Below are 20,659 nucleotides of genomic sequence, written 5' to 3' on the forward strand. Positions count from 1 at the left end.
AAAATAAAACATGTAGACAGGTGTCAACATCATCAGAACAAATAGAATTAAAGCTATATGCACATCATTAACAAAATAAATAGTAAATATGTTCAAGTAAAATAGAGTAATAAATCTATACAAATACATATACAAGTGCTGTGGGGAGGGGAAGGAGGTGGGGGATGGGAGGAGAGGAAAAAGGGGGCTCAGTCTGGGAAGGCCTCCTGGAGGAGGTGAGCTCTCAGCAGGGCTTTGAATGGAGGAAGAGAGCTGCCGATGTGCAGAGGGAGGGCATTCCAGTCCTGGGGAAGGATGTGGGCCAGGGGTCGACGGTGGGACAGGCGAGAACAAGGTACAGTGAGGAGGTTAGCGACAGAGGAGCGGAGGATGCGAACTGGGCTGTGGAAGGAGAGAAGGGAGGTGAGGTAGGAGGGGGTAAGGTGATGGAAAGCCTTAAAGCTGAGAGTGAGGAGTTTTTGCTTGATTTGTAGATTGACAGGCAGACACTGGAGATTTTTGAGGAGGGGAGTGACATGCCCAGAGCATTTCTGCACAAAGATTATCCAGGCAGCAGAGTGAAGTATAGACTGAAGTGGGGAGAGGCAGGAGGATGGGACATGAGAAAGGAGGCTGATGCAGTAATCCAGTAATTAGTAATCCAGTAATGGATTCTAATCCCAGTTCCATTACTTACCTGCTGTGTGGCCTTGAGAAAGTCACTTACCTTCCCTGTGCCTTATCCTCATCCATAAAATGGAGATTCAACATCTGCTTTATTAAATGATATTTGTTAAATACTTACTATATGTCAAGCACCATTCTAAGCACTGGGTATATACAAATCCTCTCTCCTACTTAAACTGTGAGGCCCATATAGGATAGGAACTGTGTCAGATCTGATTAGCTATAGTTACCCCAGTGCTTGTCACTTAGTGAATGCTTAACCAATACCATAGTTATTGTTATCAATAGTATTTTTATCATTACCCAGAAGTAGAATAAGCATTTTATCTCAGTGACACTCATGCTTATAGATCCAAACTCAATTAGCAGTGTTGTCTTAGTACTGAAGGAAAAATGTAATAGTTTTCCTCCTTGCATGCAGCTTTCTGAGACAATGTCATCAAATCCAGGTTCTAGCCCAGTTTTTCATGGTTTTTACTGTGGCAACATCTTTCTCAAAAGTTGGATCTAAAGCCATGCTTTCTCAATAGTACTTATTGAGCTCTTTCTTCAGGCACAGCACTATTCTCTGTCCTTTAGGAGTTTACAATCTAATGAAGGTAAGCAAACAATCAACGTCATTCATTCATTCGATCATATTTATTAAGCTCTTACTGTACTAAGTGCTTGGAGAGTACATTTCGGTAACTGATGGAGATAATTCCTACCCAACAACGTGCTCACAGTCTAGAAGGGGGGAGACAGACAACAACATGAAACAAGGAGATAGGCATCAATAGCATCAAAATAGATAAATAAAATTCTAGATATATGCACATCATTACTATTAAAGAGCATGGATGCACATTTCAATCATATTTGAGCACACAGTGTGTGCAGAATGTTGTACTAAGCATTTGCAAGACTACAACGTAACAGTTGGTAGACACATCCCCTGCCCACAGCTAGCTTATAGTCTAGATGTATTTCAATTAATCAGTAGTGTTTTTTCCATAAATCAATGGTATGTATTGAGTGCTAAGTGCAGAGCAATCAATCATACTGATTGAGCACTTACTGTGTGCAGAGCACTGTTTGAAGCACTTGAGAGAGTATTCATTCATTCATTCAATTGTATTTATTGAGCGCTTAGTGTATGCAGAGCACTGTACTAAGCGCTTGGGAAGTACAAGTTGGCAACATATAGAGACTGTCCCTACCCAACATCGGGCACACAGTCTAGAAGGGGGAGACAGACAACAAAACAAAACATATCAACAAAATTAAATAAATAGAATAAATACGTACAAATAGAATAAATGTATTTATTAATTTAAAATAATAATAGAGAGTACAATATAACAGAGTCGGCAGACACGTTCCCTTCCCACAATGAGCTTACAGTCTAAAGGACTATTTTAAGCACTTGGGAGAGTACAATACATCTGAGTTGGGAGACGTTCTCTGTCCACAAAGAGCTTACAGTCTAGATTGATTTGAATCAACCAATTGTATTTTTTCCATCAATCAATGGTATTTATGGTACAGAGCACCACATAAAGCAGTTGTCTTATGCCATTGTCGTCTTCGACCCATAGCGACTCCACAGACACATCTCTCCCAGAAGGCCTCATCATCATCATCATCATCATCATCATCATCAATCGTATTTATTGAGCGCTTACTATGTGCAGAGCACTGTACAAAGCACTTGGGAAGTACAAATTGGCAACATATAGAGACAGTCCCTACCCACAATGGACTCACAGTCATCTCCATCTGCAATCATTCTGGTAGAGTATACAGAGAGTTTTCTTGGTAAAAATACAGAAGTGGTTTACCATTGCCTCCTTCCACACAGTAAACTTGAGTCTTCACCCTCGATTCTCTCCCATGTCGTTGCTGCCCAGCATAGGTGAGTTTTGAGTTTTAGCAGATGGCCTTCCACTCACTAGCCACTGCCCAAGCTAGGAATGGAATGGGTATGCCTCTGCCTGACTCTCCCTCCTGCAGTCGAGACTGGTAGAGTACTGGGAACTCTCCAGGTGTGACCCTGAAAAGGGGATTAAGCAGTTGGGAAAGTATGATACAGTAGAGTTGGTAAACATGGGAGTGGAAAAGTACAGCTGAAGTAAATCACATAGTCCCTGTCCAGAAGGAGATTACAGTCAGCTGGAGGATATAGACAGCCTTATTTGATAAGCAGATAAATGGGTAACTAAAAATTAGGATCCCGAGCCCTGATTTATCTCCCTCTCTGCAGTCTTATATTTCATCCTGCCTTGAGGATATTTCTAGATGAAAATCTGCTGACACCTCTACTTGAATGTCCCGCAGACACCTGAAACATAAACGTGTCTAAAACAGAACCCCTTATGTTCCTAACAAAACCTGGTCTCACAAGCCCATAGTCTTGGTATCATCCTTGACTCATCCCTCTTATTCAACCCACATATTCGATCTGTGACCAAATCTTGTTGTTTTGATCTTCATAACATCACTAAAATCTGCTCTTTCCTCTCCATCCAAACCTCGACTATGTTAATCTGAGCATTTATCCTATCCCACCTTGATTCCTGCATCAGCCTCCTTTCGACCTCCCTGCCTCCTGTCTCTCCCCACTTCAGTCCATACTTCATTCTGCTGCCTGCTTCATTTTTCTACAAAACCATTTAGTCCATGTTTCCCCACTCCTCAAGAACTTCCAGTGGTTGCCCATCCACTTCAACATCGATCAGAAACTCCTTATCTCAGGCTTTAAATCTCTAAATCATCTTGCCCCCCCCCCCCCACATTACCTCCTCATTTTCTACTACAATCCAGACCGCACACTTTGTTCCTCTGATGCCAACCTACTCGCTTTACCTTGAATCTCATCTATCTCACTGCTGACCTCTCCCCGACATCCTACCTCTGGCCTGGAATGCTCTCCCTCTTCATAACTGACAGACAATCCCTCTCCCCACCTTCAAAACCTTTTTTAAAATCATATCTCCTCCAAGAGGCTTTCCCCAACTAAGCCTTCATTTCCTCTTCTCTCACTCCCTTCCACATTCCCTTGCTCTTGGATTTTCATCCTTTATTCACCTCTCCCTTTGCCCCCAGAACTTATATACATATGCGTAATATATTTATATTAATACCTGTCTCCCCTGCTAGCCTGGAAGCTCACTGGGCACAGGAAACGTGTCTTCCAACTATTTGTTGTACTCTTCCAAACACTGAGTACAATGCTCTACGCACAGTAAGGGCTCAGTAAATATGATTCCTTGATTGATCGATTGATTAAAAATAAACAGATGAATCCATAACTGTGCCTAAGGGACTAGGAATAGTGATGTATTGTAGTGGGAATGGCATTTGGAGCAGGCCTGCTTGGAAGAGTATTACAGAGATAATAATTTTTTTATAAGGCTTGTCCTGAGAAACTCTTCAGAGAAGTCATTTTTCCCCACAAATGATTGTATCTTTTCCACATACAGACTGCAAAATGTTAATCCAGCTATATGGCACCTTTCATCCAACTATCTCAGGATCTTTTAAAAAAACACAGAACTTTAATCTCTACTTGCGAGAACAAGCCGACAGAAAGCCACCAGAGAAAAATCCCAGGCACTATCCGCAGGAGAGGATGACCTGGTCAGTCACACCCTGGGCCAGCCTGATTTGGGACACAGAGGGCAGAGATAGAGTTCAAAGGGATTGAGTCTGAGAGGTAGCTTTCATGTGGTCATGTCTCATCCCTCCCCAGTTTGTCTATCCCATTATTGGAGCCTACAATGCTTGGCCTGGAAGTCAGCATATAGAAAAGACTTTGCTCCCCCATCTCCCTGCTAGAGTTGCTTGTTGTTGCTGCTGCTGAAAAAGAAGCAGTATGGCCTAATGGCTAGAGCACGGGCCTCGGTGTCAGAAGGACCTGGGTTCTACTGTCGGCTCTGCCACTTGTCTGCTGTGTGACCCTGGGCAATTCACTTCACTTCTCTAGGCCTCAGTTAACTCATCTGAAGTAAGGAGATTAAGACTGTAAACTCGCTGAAGGCAGGGAATCTGTCTGTTTATTGTTATTTTGGACTTTCCCAAGAGCCTAGTACAGTGCTCTGCACACAGTACATGCTCAATAAATACAACTGAATGAATGAATGACTGTAAACCCCATGTGGGACATGGACTGTGTCCAACCTGATTACTTTGTATCTATCCCAGAGATTAGACCAATGCCTGGCATACAGTAAGCGCTTAACCAAAACCATACAAAAAAAAAAGATTGAAGATCAGCATCATCAGTGTCATTTAATGACTAACATAATAAATCGGAGCTGTTTGAGTTTTATTTCTATCTTAAACTGTCATATTTTTGATGTGTTTAAAAAGGATATTGATTTCAAGTTGTGACTTTAGAGACTATGCTTTGCTCTAAATATAGGCCACAGATGCATGAATGTTTGTATTCTGCCTAAGTCTTTTCTTAAAATTGGAGGCTCCTTAAAGGCAAAATTAATCAATCAGTGACATTTAATTGGACTTGCTTTAGTCAGAATACCTTACTGGCCTCTCAATGAGTTGATCAAATCATTTCAGATGTTGCTAAAATGTATACCATGCATTTGATTTTCTAAGATCTCTTTTCTGATTGCACTGCGGTGATTAGTACTGCAGCTTTGATGAGAAAGGAAACTGAGATATAGGAAGAGCAGGGTTTTAATACCATTCAGGGCTGGAGTTACCATATAGGCAGAATTGTCTAATGTGCTGTTTGAATGACAATTCTTTGTTCCCTTTATTCATTCCTTCAATTGTATTTATTGAGCACTTAATAGGATCGCCACACATTTTGCTTGTTCTGCCAATGTCAGTGAGAAAATTAAGATTGAATTAAGGGTAAATATAATTTTGGCCTCTATGCTCTTTGACGAGTTCCCGGTGCTGTCTGTGTTTGTGTGTGGGAGGGGGGGCGGGAGGGTTGGTGGGAAGGGTTAATTTATTTCATTCATTTTTGCAGTATCACTGAAACTTCAAGCAGCCAGCTTCAAAAATTATTCATAAATCAGATTATCATTTCATATGGTTTTCACCATGCTTTCATCCTTTTGTTACAGAGGGGCAGTTAAGTTCGTTATCATTCAGTTTACCTGTTGAGATTTGCTACGACATCCTCATTTTTGATAGCATTGGTTGCTTCAACATGATAGATGATAACTGTGGTATTTGTTAAGCACTTAGGATATATCAAGTTGTGTACTACACACTGACTTAGATAAAATGCAAGCAGATTAACTTTAGCCATTTCCCACAAGGGGCTCACAGTCATAGGGAGAAGAAGAACTGTGAGGAAACTGAGGCACAGCAAAGTTAAGTGACTTCCCCAAGGTCTCACAACAGGCAAATGGCAGAATGAGTATTAGAATCTAGGTCATCATGGCTCAGCCCCATGATCTTTCTGCAAGGCCCTGCTGCTGGGTGAAGCACAGTTTTGACATATATATCTCTGAAGTTTTACAATAATGCCAGGAAGACTTTCCAACTCTGCTTCAAAGGTTTTAATGCAGCAAAGATATCCATAGTTTTCATAAAAGCTTTTCAAATATCTGTGATAAAAATGTTCAGGCTTACATTATAGCTAGCCTCATTTGCACAATGCAGTAGAGTATTAAGTAACCATTACAATAATGACTCCTGAATTTTAAGTAAGGACATAAGAAATGCCATTACTGAGTCTGTTCATCCCAGTATTTTGTCTCTGACAGTAGCAGCAGGGTAATGGAGGAACATGGCTAGAAACAGTATGTTAGCGCTTAGAACAGTGCTTGGCACATGGTAAGCACTTAACAAATACTATAATTATTATTATTAGTATTATGGCCTTGTAGAAAAAGGGTCGCGAGTCAGATGACCTGGGTTCTAATCCCAGCTTTGCCAATTGCTTGCAGTGTGACTGTGGGCAAGTCACTTAACTTCTTTCTTGGTGCCTCAGTTTCTTCAACTGTAAAATGGGGATTGTTCCTTCACCTCCCTCCTATTTAGACTGTAAGTCTCATGTAGTGTGGCATAGTGGATAGAGCATGGGCCTGGGAATCAGAAGGTCATGGGTTCTAATCCCCGCTCTGTCACTTGTCTACTTGTACTTCCCAAGCGCTTAGTACAGTGCTCTGCACACAGTAAGTGCTCAATAAATGCGATTGAACGAATGAATGAATGTTGGGTGACCATAAGCTAGTCACTTCACTTCTCTGTGCCTCAGTTCCCTCAACTGTAAAATAGGGGTTGAGAGTGTGAGCCCCACATGGGACAGGGACTGAGTCCAACCTGATTTGCTTGTATCCACTCCAGTGTCTGGCACATAGTACACTTAACAAATACCACAGTTATTATTATTATGTAGGACAGGGAATGTGTCCAACTTTATTAACATGTATCTATCCCAGTGCTTAGAACAGTGCTTCACACATAGTAGGTGGTTAACAAACCCAGTAATAAATAGTAAAATGGTTGCCTCACTGATATCCATTTTACTAATTTCTTACCAGCAAATGTAAAATAAAGGATAATGAGATCCATGCTGACCATGTTAATAAATTCTCTTCAAGACAGACAACATTCATTTATATGGTATGATGGCAGAACATTAATTACACTTCAGTTTCTAAAGAAACAGATATTTGTGCTTAGATACTTGTTACATAGCAAATCAAAATAAAGACACTCAAAGACATTTCAACCAATCAACCACTAAAAAAAAGTGGACTGACATAATAGGTTTTTAAATATTCTTAGATTTAAAGTTTAGAAATAAATATCATCACTGACTTCTCACAGATTAATACAGGTCAGTGCATGTCATTATAAACTTTAAGGCTTATTCCTTTTGAGAAACAAACAAACAAAGCAAATCAGGTCTTCCAAAGGTGATAGACATAAGTCATTCAGAGGAAAGAAAATGGAAGAGATGGGGTGTTTTAAGCCATTTAAAAAAAGCTCTTGGGATTCTAGTTATGACAGCCTGAAAGTAAAAGTAGCATAGTTTCTCTTGGTTTCTACCTGAAAAATTTCTAGCCACTTTCCCAGATCTCTGCATCATTCATCTATCTGGTGATATCGTCTACTGATTAAAAATTAGGTAGACTAATTCCCCAGTCAATTAATAAGTTTCTTCTTCACACCCAAAATATCTACAAGAAATTTCTGATGTTACCGAGGAAGTGTGTAAAAATGCTTTTCAATAATTTCTTTCCATTCTTTTATCATCTTCTTTGAGGATTTCTTATTGACATGAGGAGCCCATTCCCCACCCCTTTTCCATTGATGAAATAGTTGGCGCATTAGGACACTTAAATGCTGTAGTGGGTCAAAGCTCAACTAATTCAAATTTTGGTACTTGCAAATAAAAATAAAATTAAAAGAACCACTCCCCCCCCACCCCGACACACACATACATACATCAAAAAAAAATCCTGTTGAAACTAGAAGTACAGGTCAAAATTTACTGTTATCAGTAATTATAAATTCCCTTTTGGAGAATGGGGAAAGTTGAACTCTGGAAGAAAGCCATGATTTTTTTAGTGGTATTTGATAAGCACGCACTTACTATGTGCCAGGCACTGTACTAGTAATTGTATTGGTAATGGTATTTGTTGCACACTGAGTGCAATGCATTGCACTTGGAAAAGTACAACAGAAATATGAGACTTGTGCCCAGCACCAAAGGAGCTTATACTCTCATGTGAGAAGATAAGCATGAGAAGCAGCGTGGCTCAATGGAAAAGAGCACGAGCTCTGGAGTCAGAGGTCATGGGTTCAAACCCTGCCTCCGCCGCTTGTCAGCTGTATGAGTTTGGGTGAGTCACTTCACTTCTCTGGGCCTCAGTTCCTTCATCTGGAAAACGGGGATTAAGACTGTGAGCCCCCCGTGGGATAACCTGATCACTTTGTAACCTCCCCAGTGCTTAGAACAGTGCTTTGCACATAGCAAGCGCTTAATAAATGCCATTATTATTATTATTATTTAGGGAAGCAGAATAGCCTAGTGATAAGGACAATGGACCTGAAAGTTAAAAGATCTGGATTTTAATAATAGCTCTACCACTTGCTTGGGCAAGACAGTTAACTTCTCTGTGCTTCAGTTTCTTCAACTGCAAAATAGGGATTCAATACCAGGTATCTCCTTCCTACTTATCTTGTGAGCCCCGTGGGGACAGAAACTATGACTGACTCGATTAACTTGTACCCACCCCAGCACTTAGAGTGATTGCATATGGTAAATGCTTAACAAATACCATAATGATTTAAGAATAGAGTAACAGAATTCACAGAACACCCTAAGCTCCTCCTCTAGACTATGAGCTCTGAGAAGCAGCATGGCTCAGTGGAAAGAGCCCGGGCTTTGGAGTCAGAGGTCATGGGTTCAAATCCTGGCTCTGCCAATTGTCAGCTGTGTGACTTTGGGCAAGTCACTTAACTTCTCTGGGCCTCAGTTACCTCATCTGTAAAATGGGGATTAAGACTGTGAGCCCCCAGGGGACAACTTGATTACCTTGTAACCTCCCCAGCGCTTAGAACAGTGCTTTGCACATAGTAAGCACTTAGTAAATGTCGTCATTGTTACTGTGGGCAAGGAACATGTCTACTAACTCTCCCAAGCACTTATTATAGTACTCTGTACCCAGTAAACACTCAAATACCACTGATTGCAGTCAGTATAACATGTTGGTACACACACGTTCCCTGCCCTCGATTCATTCATTCATTCATTCAATCGTATTTATTGAGCTCTTACTGTGTGCAGAGCACTGTACTAAGCACTTGGGATGTACAAGTTGGCAACATGTAGAGACGGTCCCTACCCAACAATGGGCTCACAGTTTACAGTTTAGCGGGAGCGACAGACATTAATTTAAACAAATAAATTACAGATATGTAAATAGGTGCTATGGGGCTGAGGGTGGGTTGAATAAAAGATACAAATCCAAATGAAAAGATGAAACTGGAAGAGAGTGGAAGAGGAAATGAGGGCTTAGTCAGGGAAGGCCTCTTGGAGGAGATGTGATTTTAATAAGGCTTTGAAGGTGGGAAGAGTTATCATCTGTTGGCTATGAAGTGGGGGGGCCTTTCTGGGCCAGAGACAGGATGGGGGCCAGGAGTCGGTGATGAGAGGGATGAGATTGAGGTACAGTGAATCGATTGGGACCTAGAGTGCTTAACAAATATTATTATTATTACAATAACAAACAGAAGGCTTTTTATTTTGTTGGGGTTTGGTGCCTTATCTGACTGAAAATTGGCCAAAACTTACCATCCTTCCCACTCTATCCATACATAATGCTCCTTTCCCAGAAGTCTACCCAGAGGAAAATGTGAATGCCAAGACACATTTTTAAATTGACATCTCACATAGTTTGGCAGCCTGACTGAGATCACTTTAAAAAATGCTACACGATGAAATAATCATGCCCTCTCGCCATCTGTTTACCCATCTTGTATGTCCTGCATTTAGTCTTAGTCTGCCGTATTTCATTTTATAAAAATAAACGTTGATTTATATGGAAGTTCGCTATTGATCATTGTTGCTGGGCTGGAGATGAGCTAGCAAGAGGAACTGCCATTAGAGTGGCAGAAAGACCGCCGGAGAACTGTTGGTAGCTCTTGCTGAGCATTGGAGAAAATTGTCTCCTTTGAATAGCATCATGAGGCAAATTGGGTTGCTTTGCTTCATGGCCATGGAATCCTCAACATTTGGCTGTATTTCCATCACACTATCACATCACGATGGGTCTGTGAAAATAAGGAAAGTTTAATGAGAAATGGATAATAGGCAGGGCTCTCTCAAGGTACAGCTGCCCAGGACATGCAAATCTTGAAGAGTGTCAGGTTTATGTGGTTAGCACAGGATACACAGTATCCCTGGGCTTCTCGAGTGACTTGAGGGAAAGGGCAGCAACCCTCAGGGTTTCCAGAGTGTCTCTGGGGGAGAGATGGCAGTAGTATATTTCTTGTGATCACAATTGCTGCATAACGTGGATGGAAGGGACCCAGGAAAGGCTTGAGGGCTGAACTTCCCCTCCTTAAACAGTCTCTCCTCCCGTCCCCCTGCTCATGAGGACAAATCCTTGCTCAGGATGCCTTTTCATCCCCCATAAGTCCTAGTATAAGGTAAGTGAATCTAATCTTCCCAAATGATCTAAACGGTGAAGATACGCAAAGGCTGATTTTTGTCTCGGACAGAGAGTGCTACTGCTTCGGGAAAAACAGCTGGACAATTTGAGAAGTTACTTGGTAAAATACGTATAAGCTACTTGAAACTCCTCTATACCTAGCTTAACAGAGTAGAATATGGAAACATTAATTAACAGCTGTCTCATTAATCTGAAAGATAGAGGTTTACTAAACGAGGGGGTGAAGGGACTACCATGAAGGTGATGGATAAAGTCTTTTCATTCATTCAATCATATTTATTGAGCACTTACTGTGTGCAGAGCACTGTACTAAGTGCTTGGGAAGTACAAGTTGGCAACATATAGAGATGGTCCCTACCCAACAGTGGGCTCACAGTCTAGAAAGTCTTTTACGGATTATATCATTTCAGGTTATGTAATTCTCTCCTGCTAGGCAAATTTGCAAGATTGATAAAAATGAAAACTAGCAGTGATTCTTTTCAGCTTGAATTTCAGGTGTCAATCAATCAATCGTATTTATTGAGTGCTTACTGTGTGCAGAGCACTGTACTAAGCGTTTGGGAAGTACAAGTTGACAACATAAAGAGACGGTCCCTACCCAACAGTGGGCTCACAGTCTAGAAGGGGAAGACAGAGAACAAAACCAAACATATTAACAAAATAAAATAAATAGAATAGATATGTACAAGCAAAGTAAATAAATAGAGTAATAAATACGGACAAATATATATACATATATACAGGTGCTGTGGGGAAGGGAAGGAGTTAAGGTGGGGGGGATGGAAAGGGGGAGGAGGGGGAGAGGAAGGAGGGGTCTCAGTCTGGGAAGGCCTCCTGGAGGAGGTGAGCTCTCAGTAGGACCTTGAAGGGAGGAAGAGAGCTAGCTTGGCGGATGTGGGGAGGGAGGGCATTTCAGGCCAGGGGGATGACGTGGGCCGGGGGTCGACGGCGGGACAAGCGAGAACGAGGTATGGTGAGGAGATTAGTGGCAGAGGCGCGGAGGGTGCGGGCTGGGCTGGAGAAGGAGAGAAGGGAGGTGAGGTAGGAGGGGGCGAGGTGATGGAGAGCCATGAAGCCCAGGGTGAGGAGTTTCTGCCTGATGCAGGGAACGTGCCTATCAACTCTATTGTACTGTACTCTCCCAAGAGCTTAGTACCATGTTCTGCACATAGTAAGTGCTCAATAAATATAACCGATTTTTTATGGCATTTTGTAACCATTTATGATGTGGTCAAACACTGTTTTAAGCTCTGGGGTAGATACAAGTTTATCAGGATGGACACAGTCTCTGTCCCACATAGAGCTCACAGTAAGTAGGATTTAATCCCCATTTCACAGTTGAGGTAACTGAGGCAAAAGAAGTTAAGTGACTTGCCCCAGGTCACACAGCAAATTGGCAGAGCCAGGAACAGAACCCAGGTCCTCTGACTCCCAGGCCCACGCTCTTTCCACTAGACCACACTGCTTCTCTGATTGATTCATTCATTTATACAATCGTATTTATTGAGTGCTTCCTGTGTGCAGAGCACTTTACTAAGCGCTTGGGATGTACAAGTCAGCAGTTGACAGAATACTGTGGCTTGAGGAACAGTTTCAGGTTTTCCACAGTTCAGAGTCCAACAGTCACGGTTGTCACAGCTGCTATTTCAAAGCCTGAGAAGGCCTCATGCTGTAGCCTTCTCCCTGTGCTGGTAGAACAGAATGTTTTGAGGGAAGGGCCACTGTATCTCCCAGGTAGCAGAGCTCTGGTTATTTGGTGTCCAGCTTGGCAATTTCTTCCAGATTCGTGTGACCATCACTATTCTTTTCAAGAGGATTTTCAGCTCAGTTTGAGAAATGCTGCGAGCCTACATATATACTTTGGCATATAGGTGGGTGCTTTCCTTTCACCCTCCAGAGTGAGTCTCCTTCAGCCAGGCCACATATTAATTGGAGAAGAGAATGGCTAGGAACCAAGTAGGGGCTTAGCCTCTGACTTCTGGGATTCTTGGAGCCACTGGTCTGGAGTGATCCTTAAGGCAGCTGTGGTCCTTGGGAGCTGAGCTGTAGACTTCAGATTCCCTAGTTGATGTTTGGGCCATCTGGGGTCTAGATAGGTCCTCTGATGGTGAGCAGCTCTGCCCAGTGTGCTTTCCTTGTGGACAGAGAGCACGTCTGCCGACTATGCTGTATTTTACTCTCCCAAGCATTTAGTACAGTGCTGTGCACTGTACAATGACAATAAAAGTCATTGATTGATTTGAGGTCACATCTCTCAATAATAATAGTGGGATAGATGGCCTGTATACCTTTTGACTCCACTTACTTTGCTCTTTAAATCAAATCAAGGTGTCAAATTAGGTATTAGGTTTTGTCCCTTCTGTTCAGAGGCTTACAAGACCTTTTTTCATTGTTGTTTTTTGTCTCCAAGGTTCATCTCCTGTAAGTTTCTTTTTTTCTTTTTATTTATTTCTTTGTAATTGCTCCTCCTTGAGTCTTCCTCTAGACTTTTGCAGAAGTTCTCCAGGGTGTGCTTGTTTATCTTTTTTCTTAAATCAGTCCTCTCCAGTTGTTTTTTTCCCAGAAGCATTTCCAGACGCTTTCAGGGTCTCCTCCATTTTTTTCGTCTGCCTTATCCACTCTTTAAAGACTTTCATCAATTTCTTGGAAATAAGTTAAGACCTGATTCATAGTTGACAACTCCACAGTCAGATTTTTCTTTGTGACAGTGTGGGCTTTTGTTATTTCTCCTACTTATGGCTGTTAGTTTACTTTTCTATCAATCACAAGAAAAGATTATTTGCTCCTAACTGCAGACAAAATAATACTGAGATTTAAGATGTGGGAATAGATTTGATTTGCAAGAGCCTATCCAAAGTTATTTATATTCCTGTATGCAATTTTCTCTAACATCACCTAAGCGATCATCATATATCAGTCTGCTTGAGATGAAGAATGGAAAATCATTTGAGGAGTGGGAGACGTGCAGAAGGACATTTTAGAAATAGGCAGGGTGACCAGTGAAAAAGACTGAATCAGTAATTAAGATGAATAATAAAGGAATAAATAAGTGTTGTGGCCATTTGAATGGAGGGAAAAGGTTGGATCCTGGAAATTCTGTGCGGGGAAAACTAGCAATGATGGGATTTGGCAACAGACAGAATACAGGGCTTGAAAGAGAGGGAGGAGTCGAGGAAAATGTCATGGTGGCCAGTTTGAGAGATGGGGAGATAGTTTGTGTTAAGTTAGGTGAAGGAGAGAATCTGCGAGGGCAGATGAGAAGTTATCTGTGCCTCAGTTCAACATCATCATCATCAATCGTATTTATTGAGCGCTTACTGTGTGCAGAGCACTGTACTAAGCGCTTGGGAAGTACAAGTTGGCAACATACAGAGACAGTCCCTACCCAACAGTGGGCTCATAGTCTAAAAGGGAGTTCAGTTCTCCTGTTCCCCCTCCCTCTTAGATTGCCCCATGTGGGACAGGGACTGTGTCCAACCTAATTAACTCTTATCTACCCCAGGGTTTAGAACAGTGTTTGATACATAGTAAGTGCTTAAAAAATACCATTAAAAAGTTCAGTTTCAGGCACATTGAGCCTGAGATGCAAGTGAGACAGCTACCTAGAGAAGTTGTAAAGGCTGGAGAAATGCTTATATGGCAGAGGGTAGAGATCTGGACTTCCTGATGGAGATTTGGGTGTCACCCCCATAATAGTTGAAGCCATAGTAGCTGATGAACTATAAAACTATTGATAGTGAAACTTTGATCAATGAAGATATATGACTGGTTGACCAGTCAATAACTTCAGTCTCTTCCAGATTGCTGGGCATGTAAAGATTGTCTCTTTCTGCACAGCTGCATAACCATCTCCCTTTATCTGTGACAATTCTTCCAGGCCTCTATCACCCCAACTGTAATTGCTGTCATACATTCATTCATTCAATCATATTTATTCAGCGTTTACTGTGTGCAGAGCATTGTACTAAGTGCTTAGCACTGTACTAAGAGCTTAACACTGCACTCTGTCTGGTATGTCCTCTGTGGTCCTCCCACCTTTACTCATTATTTGAGGTTTTGATGATTGTTTACGTCATTTCGCTCATCGTACAACCTCTGTTTGTGTTTCCTTCCTGTCATCCATTCTCCTTACATATCCCTCCAACAAGATTGGGATCAAACAAGCATTGTTTCTAGGGTAGGAGTAAAAATAACAATAATAATAATAATAATTACAGTATTTGTTAAGTGCTTACTATGTGCCAAGCACTATTCTAAGCACTGGGGTAGATACAAGTTAATCAGGTTGGACACAGTCCCTGTCCCACATGGGGCTCACACTCTTAATCCTCATTGTACAGATGAGGTGACTGAGGCACTTAGAAGGTACGTTGCACAGGAGACATGTGGCGGAGCTGGATTAGTCCTTCTGACGGCTGGCTTAGTCACCTCACTAAGCCATAGTAGGCTGGCTGAGTTCTTGGGAGCATCTTGATTTTCGTCTTGATGTTAAGTACAGCAGAAGAAGTATTGTAAAGTGTCCATAGAAGTCAAATCCACAGAAGTATCTGTGTTAAGTACAAGTCTCACAAACAGTTGAACTCTTCAAGTGTTCAGTTTCATCTTAATTTGACACCACGTCAGCCTCTCATGGACAGACTGGCCTTCTCGATTGAGTTATCTATATCCATTCTTCATCACAGGATGATGTGCTGCCTAGATAACATAATCTAGCCGCAGCATCCTGTGTCACTGAGAGAGTTTGGTGGCTTTGTATGGAGTTGTCCGGGTGTATGCAGCTCAATGCGTGACCTTGAATTTCTTCAAATTAATTATCAGTCCATAGGACACTGCTGATTCTGAAGAGTGGTTCATTATCATCTGCATGTGTTTTCATGTATGTGCTTTGTGAGTACACTCATCAGCAGTTAGAAGCTCTTGTATGAGTGGTTCAAGGACTTTCAATGATGCTCTTAGAAATTTGAAGAGCTTCCCAGAGGATCAGTATTGCATTACTGATTCCCTTTTACTTCCTCAAGCACTACTTCACCTACATTGAGCAAGTGTGGGTTATTCTTCAATCCCTAGGTGGTAAAGAATGGACAAAATGATCACCGTCCGATTCTGAAATAACCAGCCAAACCAACGTCAAATACTATTAGTAGCTTGGTAAACTAGTAAATTCTATAAGCTCCAGCGCTTAGAACAGTGCTTTGCACATTGTAAGCGCTTGATAAATGCCATCATTATTATTATTACACAGGGGCAGGGATTGTGTCGCTTCATTATTCTGTATTTCCAAGGTGCCTAGTACAGTGTACCCCACCAATTGATTAGTTCATTCATTCATTCGTCCAATCAGATTTATTGAGCGCTTACTGTGTGCAGAGCACTGTACTAAGCGCTTGGGAAGCACTGTTGGGTAGGGACCATTGCTGTATGTTGCCAACTTGTACTTCCCAAGTGCTTAGTACAGTGCTCTGCACACAGTAAGCGCTCAATAAATACGATTAAATGAATGAATAGAGATGGTCCCTACTCAACAATGGGATTACAGTCTAGAAGGGGGAGACAGACAACAAAACAAAACACGTGGACAGGTGTCAAGTCGTCAGAACAAAGCTAAATGCACATCATTAACAAAATAAATAGAATTGTAAATATGTACAAGTAAAATGAATAGAGTAATAAATCTGTACAAACATATAGACAGGTGCTGTGGGGAGGGGAAGGAGGTAGGGCGGGGGTGATGGGGAGGAGGAGAGGAAAAATCAAAGCTAATATTTAGACTTCCAGGTGACAGGCAGCAAGCATATCAAGAAGATCACAACAGAAAAGCAGCGTGGCTCAGTGGAAAGAGCACGGGCTTTGGAGTCAGAGGTCATGGGTTCGAATCCTGGCTCCGCCACATGTCTGCTGTGTGACCTTGGTCAAGTCACTTAACTTCTATGAGCCTCAGTTACCTCATCTGTAAAATGGGGATTGACTGTGAGCCCCACGTGGGACAATCTGATCATCTTGTATCCCCTCCAGCAGTTAGAACAGTGCTTTGCACATAGTAAGTGCTTAACAAATGCCATTATTATTAACTGGAAAGTAAGAATAGTGCAGGAGGGGTACATGACAAGTGTACCAATCCAACCGTGAGTTTATTATATTTCATCGAACAACACACTGTTTCATGGGCCGCCCACAGGCCGCTTTCCCTGATTGATTCCTCTAGGCTTGATCTGTTTGGTGGGGACATCTGCATGGCTCAGTGGAAAGAGCCCGGGCTTTGGAGTCAGAGGTCGTGGGTTCAAATCCCGGCTCTGCCAGTTGTCAGCTGCGTGACTTTGGGCAAGTCACTTCACTTCTCTGGGCCTCAGTTACCTCATCTGTAAAATGGGGATTAAGACTGTGAGCCCCACATGGGACAACCTGATCACCTTGTAACCTCCCCAGCGCTTAGAACAGTGCTTTGCACATAGTAAGCGCTTAATAAATGCCAGCACTATTATTATTACTATTATTATTGAGATGCACCTCCTGGATCTGACACCAAAAGGTGGGAAGAGGTGGGGCGAAGGAGCCTGGATGGAATCTAACTGGACTGCCTGGGAGGAATTCATCCAAGAACCAGATCACTGCCCATATAAGTATTTATCTGTAATTTATTCATTTATTTATTCATCTATTTAGATAAATGTCTGACTCCCCCTCTAGACTGTGAGCTCATGATGGGCAGGAATGTGTCCGTTTGTTATTCTACCATCTCCTAAGTGCTTAATACGGTACTTTGCACACAGTAAGCGCTCAGTAAATACCACTGAATTTCTTTCTTGGAGCCATCCAAAAGATGTTTTCAGGACATTACTACCCTGAAAATGATGTTCATAAAAGAGCATAAGACATCCTTTGCACATAGTAAGCGCTTAATAAATGCCATTATTATTATTATTATTATTACCTCATCTGCAAGATGAGGGTTGAGACCGAGCCCCACAAGGGACAGGGACTGGGTCCGACCGGATTTTCTTGTATCCACCCCAGCGCTTAGTACAGAGCCTGGCACCTAGTAAGCACTTTAAAAATACAACTGTCACTACTTGAGAAGCAGCGTGGCTCAGTGGAAAGAGCACGCGCTTTGGAGTCGGAGGTCATGGGTTCAAATCCCCCCTCTGCCAATTGTCAGTTGTGTGACTTTGGGCAAGTCATTTAACTTCTCTGGGCCTCTGTTTCCTCATCTGTAAAATGGGGATGAAGACTGTGAACCCCCAGTGGGACAACCTGATCACCTTGTAACTCCCCCAGCACTTAGAACAGTGCTTTGCACGTAATAAGCGCTTAATAAATGCCATCATAATTATTATTATTATTATCCTTCAACACCCTAGTCAATTCATTATAGTTGCTTTCAACCCTGTAGGATAGAGCCACTGTTTTCCTCTCTTACAACCTATACTTCCACCCTCTTTATAGTTTTTGCAAATTGACCTATTTGCAGGTAAAGAAGCCACCTGCTCTGGAAGGCTGAGTCACAAAGAGGATTTAGAGGCTTTCTGTCAGCATCAGCAAAGCAGAAGAAACAACCATCCCCCACTCTCAGGGTGCTTCATTTCTTGCGATTCTATTAGACTTGCTACAGCTTGAGATTTAACAGGAGAGTTCAAATTCTGCAAATGCCAACTAACTTTCTGGGGTAGCCGATTCTCAAAACTACTCTTTCAGGGTTAATTGGTTTTCTGCAGCAAATGGATGGTGTCTTCATACCTAATCTCTTGCTCGGTCTCAATAATATATTGTTGCACCATTAGAAGATGGTGAACACAAAGTGGTAGATTTAAAAAAAAAAAAACCACTGACTCTCAGGACAGAATGATGCTGGTAAATGACTCAGGTGGAAAGTCAGTTGCCAAGAGATACACAAAGAAAGAACATTATTGAAGTTGTAAAATGTATTAGTAATTGTCATATAGATCACAGAGGGAATGAGAATGATCTCTGATTTAAAAAAAGCATTTAGAAAACATCCATTTTAGATTCATCATGTTAGCTAGCGAAGGGGATATGTAAATGGAAGGGAAAGCATTATAAGAAAATATGATTCAAATAGAGACCAAATAATAATAATAATAACATTTGTTAAGCACTTACTATGTGCCAAGCACTGACCTAAGCGCTGGGGTAGATACAAGTTAATCAGGTTGTCCCACGGGGGGCTCACAGTCTTAATCCCCATTTCACAGATGAGGGAACTGAGGCATAGAGAAGTGAAGTGACTTACCCAAAGTCACACAGCTGACAATCTAAGCTGCGTTTAGAACCCATGACCTCTGACTCCCAAGCCCCGGCTCTTTCCACTGAGCCATGCTGCCTCTGCAAACTAATGAAAGGAATGTGGGAGCAAATGTCACTTGTAGAATATTTGGGAGCTGTGAAACCAAGAAATTCAATGATCATGGGAAAGAGCATGTTAGAATTGAAGCTTGTACTTCTGTGCTCGCTGATAAGGCCCACTTTAAACCAAACCAAAGATTTTTGAACCTGTGTGGGATGGGGACTTGTATGTGCCCCAGTACTTAACATAATTCATTCGTTCAATCGTATTTATTGAGCACTTACTGTTTACAGAGCACTGTACTAAGTGCTTGGGAAGTACAATTCAGCAACAAATAGAGACAATCCCTGCCCACAATGGGCTCACAGTCTAGAAATAGGAGGAGACAGACATCAAAACATCTAAACAGGCATCAGTAGCATTATTAGAAATAAATAGAATTATATATATACATCATTAATAAAAATAAATATAATTATAATTATAAATATAATGATTATATTTTTGGTATTATTAAGTGCTTACTATTCATTCATTCAATCATATTTATTGAGCACTTACTGTGTGCAGAGCACTGTACTAAGCACTTGGGAAGTACAAGTTGGCAACATATAGAGACGGTCCCTACCCAACAGTGGGCTCACAGTCTAGAAGGATGTGCCAAGCACTGTTCTAAGTACTAGGGGAGATACAAGGTAATCAGGTTGTCCCACACGGGGCTCAAAGTCTTAATCCCCATTTTACAGATGAGGTCACTGAGGCACAGAGAAGTGAAGTGACTTGCCCAAAGTCACACAGCTGATGTGGCAGAGCCAGGATTAGAACCCATGACCTCTGACCCCCAAGCCCGCATTCTTTCCACTGAGCCACACTGCTTCTGTACATACGTATATAATGCTTTGGCATCCAGTAAGCGCTTAACTAATGATTAATTCAGGATCAAATTGTTAAAATTGAGAGTTTCATAGGCTGTGAATGAAACCAAGCCTCCAAAAGTGATCTGAAGGTATGTGTTACAAGGAGTAATAATCACTAGTTTGACCCATTTGGGAAAGATGTTTATATTCAGAGAACATCCTTCCTGTTCCCATTCAAATTATCTTCCTCTCCAGTTCCTTAAACACTTCCAGAAAGGTGACGATTGGCAATGGAGATTTTAGACTATAGATATAATATTTCCCTTCTCCAAAGTGTCTTCATTACTGTGTTGAAGGTAGTAGTAGTATTTATTGAGCACTTATTTGGAGTGGTGCTCTGTACTAGGTCCTTGGAGTACAGGATAAAGAAATGAAATATCCCTGTCCAACAATAATAATCAATTAATACAAGAGGCGTAGGGGGTTGTGGGGCATGTGAAATCTTGCTATGAATGGAAATTCAGTTAATGAGAAAATTACAAGGACATAGACTATAGTTAATAGGGAAGATTAGTAATTATAGACCTTTTTTACTCAAAATTGAAATATAGATCCCATAAGCAATAAAAGTTTGTTGGAGGCAGGGATTGTGTCTATTCACTGGTATATTGTACTCTCCTAAGCGCTTAGTA

At 41.6% G+C, this 20,659-nt stretch overlaps 1 protein-coding gene and 1 non-coding gene across 4 annotated transcripts in view; one reads left to right on the forward strand and one right to left on the reverse strand.

Annotated features, from left to right (window-relative positions):
- Nucleotides 1-20,659, forward strand: part of PEX5L (peroxisomal biogenesis factor 5 like) — a 320,579-nt gene that overhangs the window by 19,144 nt on the left and 280,776 nt on the right. The window lies entirely within an intron of this gene.
- Nucleotides 2,571-2,708, reverse strand: LOC119937772. Its single transcript, XR_005454208.1, has one exon. It is a non-coding gene; the product is annotated as a small nucleolar RNA SNORA7 (small nucleolar RNA).

This window comes from Tachyglossus aculeatus, chromosome 1, assembly GCF_015852505.1.
Source record: "Tachyglossus aculeatus isolate mTacAcu1 chromosome 1, mTacAcu1.pri, whole genome shotgun sequence".
In the NCBI taxonomy this organism is placed as follows: Eukaryota; Metazoa; Chordata; class Mammalia; order Monotremata; family Tachyglossidae; genus Tachyglossus; species Tachyglossus aculeatus.